Raw genomic sequence first — 12,224 nt, 5'->3', positions numbered from 1 at the left:
CACCTTTCAGGTATAAATATACCAACGTTGCCTTAAGCAAACACACGGTGGTGGTTTTGGAGCAGAGCAGCTATCTACTTGCCCGAGAGCCCAGCTGATGCGAGAGCCCACGGACGCTGCCCCTCCCTTTTGACGCGCTGAGAAAGACGCTGTCTTTTCTCCTGCCGAGAAAATCCAGCTCCGGCGTTTCCAGCCTACCCTTGCGGGTTACTGGGATATCGAGTCCTGGGAGAGAGATACCAGACCTCCTGCTTCTATTTACCCAGGTACGGAACTGACTAAACCCTTGAAGAGAATTCTTTAGTCAGATTCTTGGCAAAACAAACTTAACTTAAACTGCTATTTACTTACTCCTTCTCACGTATTAGGCTTCGGTCAGGTACACCGGGGTAGGCGTATTTAGAAGCACCAGTTGAGTACGATTAGTCAATGTATATATGTATGTATATATTTTATCTATTTTAAAGTATCATATTGCTCAGAAACCATATCAATGCTTTTACAGTATTATTTTATAATCCTACATTTACTGTACGCACTTTACTTTACCATGAGTATTACAACAGTGGCAATTCATTTCTCTTGCATGAGGAAGAAGACTGCTCAATAAATAATACCTTTTATTGAAAACGCCCGTCTCTCTTTTCTCTGCAATCTGGTGAAACTAAGTACGCACCTTTGACTGAGTGAAATAGCTGTCTTTTGTTTTCACACGACTCTAGAGATACACTCTTATTCAGGGAGAGCAAAGTTGTCATGTTTTATGGTTGTCAGAAACTAATCCCTTCTTGTCTATCCAGGGAGGTTAAACTCCTCCTCGCTTATTCGAGAAAGTTTCTAGTGTCCTCTGAGCTAGCTGGCAAACCTTAAGTCTAATATAGTCAGTAGAGACCTAGTTAACCTCAGTCCTACGTCTACACTGCTGAATATATTATTCCAATGCGCAGAGCCTATTGGGAATATAGGAACTACACTACATGGCGCCCAACGTCTGGTAAGGCGATAAATCTAACGCAAGACGTTAGAGTAACTCAGTCGTGCTTTTTCACACAGACCCTTTTCCCCGTAAATACTCCAAAAGACGTCTGGAATGGGTAAGAGGCTAAAATCCGCCGGAACTTAGTAGGAAGAGATTTCTATGTATAGTTTTTGGTTTAGTCAACGTTGAAGGATACAGTGTTCCAAAATATTCTGCACCTAATCTTTGTTTCCTTGAAACTTGATCTGCAACAAAAACCTTTCTGCCAATAAAATGTCAGAAAATGAAGAAGAAAGGGAGACAGCTAGAATAGCAGCTCAACTCCTAGAGGATGACACAAGTCTCCTACAGAATGACCCGAATGTTATACTCATTCCGGTCAACATAAGAAAAACTATAACCATTAAACTTATAGAAAATGGACTAACATCGAGAGGTGGTACAGTCATATTCGTAATTGAGGCACATGAATATCGGCAGGCAGAGGTATTCTATTCATGGATAAACTTTACAGCAGCAAATGCTGTCACACACAAATTCCACTATTACAAAATAGAGGAACCTCCGGATGAGTACACTCCTTTCGAAGAGGTGGAAATCCCATTAAAATACCAAGAGCACCTGCTCTGGTTTAAAGGCGCCCTAAAACATAATAATCACATCACCAAGCTCGGTCCACTAGGTAGACCAGGAGCAGCGTGGCCAGTTCTAGCCAGCTACACACCACATCCAGACATTGAAAAAATGTCTGTACCAGAACTTTTAGTCCAGCTAAAAATAATAATTAAAATACATAGACAATTAGTCCAATATGTAATGCGGACTTCAACAGTCCAACCAACTGTTAACATTCCACAGCTAACCCCTCATCAGGGGAACACAAACAAAATTACACCACAGAACATACAATCATGTCTGGGTAAAGTACCCATAAAACGGGAACAAATTCCATTCTGGTTAGCACAAAAAATCACTCAAATAGAGGCAGTATTTCCGGATACTACCCCTACTGAGAAACACAGAATTCTGACTATCTGTCTCCCAATGGGGATCGTACCACATGTGGAGGACTGTGACACTTGGGGCACAGTCTTTGCTTCCATTTACACAAAAACACATGGTGTTCCGTCCATGGCGGTAATACCCGATGTGCTAAGACAGATTCAAAATGAATACGGTCCAGAACCTGCTTTAACTCTGGGTATGAAATTACTGAAAGACTTCAAGCAGGTCTCAGCTTTATTATTAGCCAACATAAAAGGAGAAGCAGCATCTGTGGCGATCCGCCAGAAATTGAAAGAAACAGACATAGCAGAACAGCCATTTGAACTTGCCAGAATCATAGAAAAATCCTATGAAGAACTAGGAAGAGATAGTTTGGGTGGGAAACCAGTAAAACCCCAACTAACTGAAAATCCTGAAAAGATATTTATTACAAATAATCTAAACACTCCAAAAAAGAGCTGGGATGGAAATAAACAATCCACTCCCAAAGAAAAAAGATTCCAGTCCAGAGGAAGGTCTCCTCGGCGGAGAGAAAGATCTCCGGACCAAGGACACAAGTCTCCCCAGAGGGAGCCCTCTGAGAAAAGATACAACCTTAGAAATAGGGATAATCTAAAGAAACCTGATAGATATCAAGATATTGATACACGTCCCTCTCGATCTTTTCAGACTTCCTCGCAGAAATCGGAAAGAAGAGGACGGTCAGAACACAGGGAAGAGGACGTCAAGTCCAAGACAAGGAACCTGCTCATCAAAGTAAAAAATTACAATTTCCAAAAAAGAAGGTAGCCAGTATTAAAGTAATCAAACATGCCGAGGATCCTGAGGACACAGCTGAAAAACGGAGAGTGGGCCCAGACAATGCTAGACAGCGCAGCAGAAGTGAGCATAGCTCGCAAGATCCTGATGAATCATCTGGAGACAGTGGGCACGAATGAATACATTCAGGTGGAAACTGCAGATACAAGAATTAGCAAACCTCATAAGATATACGAAATAACATTACGTATAAAGGGAGATAAGACTAGGAAATTAAGGGGTCTATTTTGGGATAACCTTTCCAAAGGCTATGATATCCTTTTAGCTGAAAAAGATTGGCCACCAGAGTTTGTCAGGGAGTGCCCTCATGGCGAAGAAATGATTATGCCTGCCTTCTCAAATCATATTCCAATTCATAAAAAATATACACTTGCAAGAAAGTGGGCAGTAGCCCAAGCTCCTGCATTGTATACAAATCATGTAGGATGGGATGAGGACTCTCCTCCTCACAAAATCCAGTTAAAATGTCAACCAACTGCACAAAGGCAGTACCCAATTAAGCAAGAAGCTAAAAAACAAGTCAGGGAGATCTTAGATCAACTTGAATACCAGGGGGTGATTGAAACATGCACCTCACAAATGAACAATCCTTTGTTTCCTGTCTCCAAGCCAGACGATTCATATCGTCTAGTTTTGGACTACAGACACCTTAACTCATGTTGCAAAACATTTGCAGTACAAAACTCACACAGTGCAGCACTGATGAATAACATCGTGCGCAAAAAATACAAAACTACATTAGACATCTCTAATGGATTCTTTTGTCACAACATAGCACCTGAAAGCAGGTATTTGACCGCTTTCTCAATAATGGGCTCGCAGAAAAATTTCTGTCGACTCCCACAGGGGTTCAAGAATAGCCCAGGATTATTCTTAGCAAGAGTAACAGAGTTACTACAAATATATGATAATGAGGCATTATCTTATGTCGATGACATCTATCTAACAGATGATGACTTGGATACTCACTTGAAAAGAGTGAACACCATAATACTTGGGTTCGCAGCAGAGGGTTACAAATTCAACTTTAAAAAGTCACGAATTGCCCATCTAACTGTCCTATTTTTAGGATATGAATTATCAAGTGAAGGCAAAAGCCTAGCAGACAATTTCTTAGACAAGTGCGCTGTACTCCAAGCACCTAAAACGCTGAAGAACTTACAATCAATTCTAGGTTTCCTGAATTTCGGAAGAACTTACATTCTAAATTATGCAGAGAGGATTAAACCTCTCTATGAACTAATAAAACCTGATTTTAAACCAATCAATTGGACTCAAAAACACACAGAAATTTTGAGATCATTGCAAACAGACATGTTAGCTAAAACAAAATTGCAAACTCGCGACAACACACACAACCTTGTAATCCGAGTCATCCCAGGAAGATGCGGATTCACGTACCTGACCTCTAATGAGGGAGAAACGGTACCAATAGCTTACAAATCACACTTGTACACAAAAGCTGAAATAAAATTTAGTTCAACGGAAAAAATTCTAACTGCTGTTCAGACTGCTGTAGCAAAAGAAAGAGCCCTTGCCCAAGGTAAACGAATATTAATCGTTACACCAATACCAGCACTAGAAGCGGTAACAAAGGCAAGCATTCCAAATGCTAAAGCACTACATCCGAGATGGATCCAATGGGTTATTTCTCTTGCTGCAACAGACGTAGTATACGAATTTGATCCTAATTTGAAAACAAAAGAATTTCTACAATATGAATATGAATCTCCTCTGCCAACCGAAATCCTACCTCTAGAACATTACGGCTGTATTATATATACAGACGGATCAGCACAACCTGCAGTTAGGGGTAAACAAGCTTACAGTGCTGCTTGCGCGATTGTTAAAGGTCGTTGGCATGCGAAGAAATTTAGACCACTGGTCACTAAAACGCAATCTCTAGGAGATTGTACAGCTCAGCGAGCTGAACTACTCGCTTTTAAGATGGTGCTTGAAAATACCGATCGCGAATTCCCCACACTCATAGTGTGCGATTCATATTACTGCGTTCAGTCTTATAATGAATACTTACAGAACTGTGTTCAAAACGGTTTCAAAGATGCAAAAGGTGGCACAATCAAGCATAAAACGCTTTGGGAACAAGTAGTTCTTTTACAGAAAGAACTACAAAAGACTCACGTGATACATACACTGAGTCATCAATGTGATGGCGTTCACGTTGCGGGGAATTCATTGGCTGATGAAGCCGCGAAGGCAGCTGTGCAAACGGCTTCCATAGCTGCTATCACCCGGTCAAAAACAAAAATAGACAGCGAGATATTGCAAGCTGTCAGTGCTACAGTAAAAAATGAGATAAAATCACTCCCGAAAGGCTTTCCAGTAAAGTACTCATACATAACTGATGCAAATAACATTTCATTTGCTCGAATCCCTGGAGTGGGGGATAGGGCAATTCCAAACATGGAACATAGGTTAGGACTAATTACAGCGGCACACGAAGGGCTAACTTCTGCACATGCTGGTGTTTCCGCCACAGTATCATTATTAAAACAGAGATATTGGTGGCCACGCGTGAGAAAACAAACTATGAACTATGTTCTAGAATGTGAAATATGCCAATGGATAAAGATTTCAACAGTGAAACGACCAGCACAGACACCCCTTCTAATCTCGGATAAACATTTAGCGTGCCTTTACCTGGACCACTGTGGTCCCTTACAAAGGGATGGTAACTATAAATATATCATGGTCGCAGTGGATTCATGCACGAGATTCATTTGGATGTGGCCCCAGCGCTCGGCTGACGCCAGAACTGTTATAAAAGATTTGCGAGTCTATATCGGCACATACGCAATTGGCATGCTACATTCTGACCACGGTCCTGCTTTTAGCTCTTGAGCTTATAAGGAGGCCATGACCGGCATGGGCATTGCGTTGCGGTATTCTTGTCCCTTCCATCCTAAGGGAAACCGGATTGTGGAAAGAAAAAACCGAGACATAAAGCAATCTATAACGGCAAGGGTACTAGGTTCGGGTGATGGGTGGGTCAAACATTTAACAAGTGTCCAACGTAGTCTTAACAATCTGCCAAGAAATTCTCTAAAAGGTTTCAGTCTGTACGAACTATTGTTCGGGACTAGAATGCATATCCAGGACATTGATAGTCAGACTTCATTGGTAGAAGAGAAATGCTTTGATATCAAAGATCGTTTGGCTATTTTACAGGACTTAAATGAAACAAGAAAAGACCTGAGCAACATAAAGTTAAAACAGCAGCCAACAGCCACTGAAGAGAAACCATCTGTCCCAGCAAGGCCTGTCTGGATTCCAAAGATTGGGGATCTGGTCAGAGAGAAAATTGCGGTCAAGAAGGAATTTGGGCCTTCGTACAGAAAAGTAGTACCTGTCTTAGCTGTCAACGGATCATCAAGATCAGTTGTACTACCGCCCCTTGCTGGTAAAAAGGAGAACCGAGTTGTATCCATCGACCTGGTAAAACCACAATCATGTGGCCAATAATAAGTAGTAGGCCAAGTGGACTCCCAAGAAATAGCAGAACACCAAAGTTTGCTACAATACAAGAGGTTCAAGCTGAGAGACTAATCACATTTGATAAACCTGCAGTAAATAAAGGACTATGCCACAAAGCCATGGAACTTATGCCTCTTAAAACACAAATTAAAACAGTTCGTCAAGAGACTCCTGTCTACAACGATGTAGCCACAGACTATGCTAATGAAACAAAGAAAATTCCAAAAGCAAATGAAAATCCGGAAGCAATTCCAACAATTGACAGAACTGCATCTGGCTACTTCATCAATTTCGATGACTTTTCTGAGGATCCCAGCGAACCTGAAGAACAGCCAACAACAAAAACTTTTAAAGACAAAGTAATTGAACTGTTTCATCAACTCAAAGAAACCTATCTGATTTCTCCATGGATTGAATTTTGGATTGTGTTAGGTGTACTTTTCCTCCTGCTTTAGCTCATCATGGTACTTTGTTTGGGAAATTTCATCGAGGGAAAATACAGTACAATGGACACAGCAAGTCAGAACATCAACTTGGTCCTAAAGCCACACAAGTCATCTCACATCGAGAAAAGAGAACTATCATCAGTAAATTTCACAGCCAATCCAATACCCGGTGGGGTAGCTTGGGACAAAACAGATTACGAAATGTATGGCCCGGTCGAACTCTTGAAGTATCCACATCAATTCAAGGTTTCATTAAGTGACTTTGTAAAACCGAGCACATTCTCTGATGATTGGGACTTTGAAAGTATTAATGATATGATGTCAGATTTAGTTATGTCAGCAAAATTTACAGAACATGATTACTTACAGGGTTCATCAAATTATGAACAGATGTACTGCTACAATCACTATGCACACCATTATTTGCATAAATCTGCTCAACCTAGAAATGTTTTTAATTATAATCAATGGGAACATTGTGCAACTCTGCCAAAAGCAGTTCAAAAACATTTTATGAGAAATTCCCATACTTCTCAGGGTTTAACACAAGTGATGCAGAAACGTTTTATTTCAAACTGTTAAATAAGACAGGAATGAAAACAATTCTGACAAACACTAAATTAATCTATTCAGAAGCATTTTATGAAAAAATGACTTCATTTGGTTTTGATTTTTGGAAAAACAATATTGAAACAAAAACCATCTGGGGTATCAAAGATTGGCAGGTCCAAGGTATACAATCATTATTTAGAGCCTGCATGATCCCAGAACAAATTATATTCTTGAATGACACAATTCAACAGACAACCTGTCTTGGCCTAGCCAAAATTAAATACTTAAACAAACCGTCTATTCCAAAGCCAACACCTGACAGTAATAGCACTACAGATGTTGAGATAGACGTATCCCATATTTTTAACCAAAACCGAACACATCCTGATTGGAAAAAATGGGTGATCTGGCCCACAGACACAAATAACTGTCAAGATAGATTCCTGAACAAAATACAGGGGTTCAAATTGACCAGGCCAGACCCTAGATACTCCCAGAGACAACATCCAGGGATAGTTACAACATACAGTGTAGGGAAACTCTGCCTCGAATGGCTACAGAAATCCACACTGGCAGAAATTAAGCAACACTTGACTTTACTTAAAGAAGGTGCTGACTTGCGTGATTTCATAATGGGACCACGCAAACAGCGTCAAAAACGTTTCATAGCGGCCAGTATATACGCAGCTTACAACGAAGCTTGGAAAGAAACGCAAATTGAAACAGCAGAAAAAATGCGGGAAATTGACCATATTAATTTGGAAAAATCACTTTCTGTTGTGGACAATGGGTTAATGACTCTGTCTTCCAGAATATATTCACTGGACAGTATTGTATCATCTGCAATTGATATAATAGAACAGGACTTACTAATGTTACAACATGGTCAGTCCCAATTACGTTCTATTGTACAGCTTGGCTGGACGTTACAAAATCTGCGTTCAGGCTACGTGCCCTGGCGTTTAATCAACACAACGTCATTATTCTCTATCTTTAACCTTACTGATACACAAATCAGCTTGGCACAAAAAAGAGCAGAATATACAATTCTGAGCATTGAAAAACTTGAGGGATTACCATTGACAATGTAAGAACGACCTGTCATTGAATGGATAATACACGGAATCATAACTATTCCGATAACAACTTTCCAATTTAAATTCTGTTTAGAGTATATACCTGCAGGCCAGTATGAAAGGTTGGGTAAAGGATACATTAAGTCATCATGGAAATTACCTTACACACACACATGTTATAATGAAAAAGGACAGAATGTATTTCTTAGTGGTAATAATTGTAAACGGTCACTAAGTGGTATACTTCTGTGTCAAGGTATAAACTTACATGGGGCCTGTGAGGGGACTTCAAATAACCTTTCATGCCACCAGCACGGCACACCTGCAACTCGAATAGAGCCATTCTTTAGACGGCTTTCTAACGGGAGCTACATTCTAATAGTGGACCACAGATGTTGTGGCTTGGTGCCAGGAAAAGCTTATCTAGTTAGCGTGAGTTCCATGGTCACTTGTTGTATGCAAGTATTGTATCCAAACAGCGCTCCAGACAGGGAGGCAAAAATGTGGCCCATTGTGAATATCTCTTCTATTCGAATTGATACTTTAAGCAGAATGAAGTCTGTTCTCCTACAGACGACTGTGCCCTTGATGTCATCAAAAGAAACATATGATCTTCAAGTTGCAAGGACAACGGCAGAGATACATACACTTTTATCAACAAATTGCCCCCTACATTTCGCAGAAATGCTAAGCCAAATCCTAAATATGTCTGATACCAGTGGTGTCCAACATGTATTTAAGACAATTTTTTCGGGACTGTTAACACCCTTCAAAACAGTTCTGGGCATTTTTCCTAATTTTGTCCATTCTGTCTTTGGCGGTCTACCACTTCTGTTGGGACTCGTAGCAGGCATTTTATTTTTGATTCTCCTGCTTCGTTATGGCAAGCCAAGTCGCAGACATGACTCCAGCAACGATGGAAGAAACGATCCTAGCTATACGCTATCGGGACCGCATAACTAAAGTCCTTGGATTAGCCCGGCTACGAGATCTGAATATGACCTGGTTTCTTTCATTCAGACCCATCTGGCAGAATTGTATCTTACCTGTGCTACGATGTATGCTATGTGGAGAAGAATGCGTGTTGGACGTCTGTCTTACACTACAATCAGCAGTACCATTGGATACAGATACTTTGCTAAGTCCTGTAACGGCTCATGCATTGTGTTGTCCCCAGCGGTTACCAATCCTGATGACAGCATTCGTTGAGACTTCACCACTGCGATTAAAAGGTAGTGAAGTACGAGATGAGAGCAACATCACCCCGGTACGACCTTCTGTACGACATTGCTGATCAAGACATCGATGATAGCAATCATTCTCACGATTGCACAGTTGCGGCATTTTCCAACTTGGTCGAACTTTCACCTGAAGCGGTAAACTGCTTTTTTGAAAGTCTGTCTGAAATGATGTTTTCCCCCAAACAAAAAGAATAACTTTTAAGCAAACTAGTACACAGCGTTCCATGAACTCTGAATTCGGCCATCAACTTTAATAAACATAAAGCTACTGAAAATATTTGGAACTATTTTTGCCCTGAAAGCGAAATTATTTTTTTCCATTGAGAAACAATATTTGTTTCCCGATTCCACAATATTTACTGTTTTTTTGGCACTTGTACTCTGCTTAAAGTAGAACTATTCTTAGAGAACAGAGCTTCTATTTTTAGGAACTCTAGAGACAATATATTACCTCAGCCTCTAGCATATTTACAAATACCTGTATTTATATGTGATGGAATGGTCTCGCACTTCTTTTCTGTATTAAGAGCCATTTCATGTGTAATTTTCGCATTATCATTCAGCTGATAAATATATGCATCCTTTTTAATGAATGATTACACTGCTTGACAAGCGTACAGTATCTATAATCATTTTCATGTATTTCGCATACACCATTTCAAAAGCAAATATGTATTTTGGGGTGGGTTGGTATAAACATGCACCTTTAAAAAATGTTTACTATTGCTTAGTTTTAGTAATGATGGACATTAATTCGTGGAGTGGGTGGAGTGTGTTTATCTAGGAACCAGAATTGATATTTCTATTATATGCCCTTGTCCGGTTATAATCAATAATATCCATACAACGGCATAGTAATCATATTCATAATTCAGTCTTAGCACATGCTGTCACATTAAGCAAGACTACTTCTCCGGCCCCCTAGAAAGCACACCGAGTTCTCTAAACAAAACCAAGCCTCCAGCAACCTGGGAAATCCCCCTTGCCTTTGTTTTGATTTCGTCCAAGAACTCCTGTAAAGCACTGTAAGAACGGCCAGTTCTTAGTGACATCTTTATTGACGTCTTATGTCCAACCTTACGTCAAACCCGGCACCTTTCAGGTATAAATATACCAACGTTGCCTTAAGCAAACACACGGTGGTGGTTTTGGAGCAGAGCAGCTATCTACTTGCCCGAGAGACCAGCTGATGCGAGAGCCCACGGACGCTGCCCCTCCCTTTTGACGCGCTGAGAAAGACGCTGTCTTTTCTCCTGCCGAGAAAATCCAGCTCCGGCGTTTCCAGCCTACCCTTGCGGGTTACTGGGATATCGAGTCCTGAGAGAGAGATACCAGACCTCATGCTTCTATTTACCCAGGTACGGAACTGACTAAACCCTTGAAGAGAATTCTTTAGTCAGATTCTTGGCAAAACAAACTTAACTTAAACTGCTATTTACTTACTCCTTCCCACGTATTAGGCTTCGGTCAGATACACCGGGGTAGGCGTATTTAGAAGCACCAGTTGAGTACGATTAGTCAATGTATATATGTATGTATATATTTTATCTATTTTAAAGTATCATATGGCTCAGAAACCATATCAATGCTTTTACAGTATTATTTTATAATCCTACTTTTACTGTATGCACTTTACTTTACCATGAGTATTACAATCGTGGCAATTCATTTCTCTTGCATGAGGAAGAAGACTGCTCAATAAATAATACCTTTTATTGAAAACGCCCGTCTCTCTTTTCTCTGCAATCTGGTGAAACTAAGTACGCACCTTTGACTGAGTGAAATAGCTGTCTTTTGTTTTCACACGACTCTAGAGATACACTCTTATTCAGGGAGAGCAAAGTTGTCATATTTTATGGTTGTCAGAAACTAATCCCTTCTTGTCTATCCAGGGAGGTTAAACTCCTCCTCGCTTATTCGAGAAAGTTTCTAGTGTCCTCTGAGCTAGCTGGCAAACCTTAAGTCTAATATAGTCAGTAGAGACCTAGTTAACCTCAGTCCTACGTCTACACTGCTGAATATATTATTCCAATGCGCAGAACCTATTGGGAATATAGGAACTACACTGCAGTATCAATACTAAAAAGAAGGCTAATCCCACTAACCATGCTGCCTTCTCAAAAGCCACACTTACCTTGAGAAGACGCTTGCGGAAAACCACAAGACGAGCACAAGGCCATAAGGCCAACTCAAGTGCTTGACAGGAAGTTAGAACAATAAGGAAACTCTACAAGAAGCTAACCTGGACAGAGAAAAAACATCAAGCCAACGAGTTCTGGACTAAAATGTTGTATAACATAAAAAAAATTGACACCAGGGCCTTTTGGCTGCAAGTTAACTCTCTGAGGAGATCATCACAAGTTATAAGTATGACCTGCATAACCGAAAGCTCATGGGTTCAACACATAGCCGACACCTTCTCAATTAGATCAGTTTTGCAGCCGTCAGCAACAATATCGAGTACAGTAGCCCTGGAAGACACACCTTTTGACTGGCCAAAAATGTATAAAATCCAACAGGAAAGCCTAGACCAATCGCTGCAGACTAGCGATGAACTTCAAATATCACAAAAAATCAGAAAAAGTAGGCAAGACAGCGCGCCAGGACCGAA

The sequence above is a fragment of the Lissotriton helveticus genome, chromosome 3_1, assembly GCF_964261635.1.
Source record: "Lissotriton helveticus chromosome 3_1, aLisHel1.1, whole genome shotgun sequence".
Classification (NCBI taxonomy): domain Eukaryota; kingdom Metazoa; phylum Chordata; class Amphibia; order Caudata; family Salamandridae; genus Lissotriton; species Lissotriton helveticus.
This window is presented reverse-complemented; position numbering follows the sequence as displayed.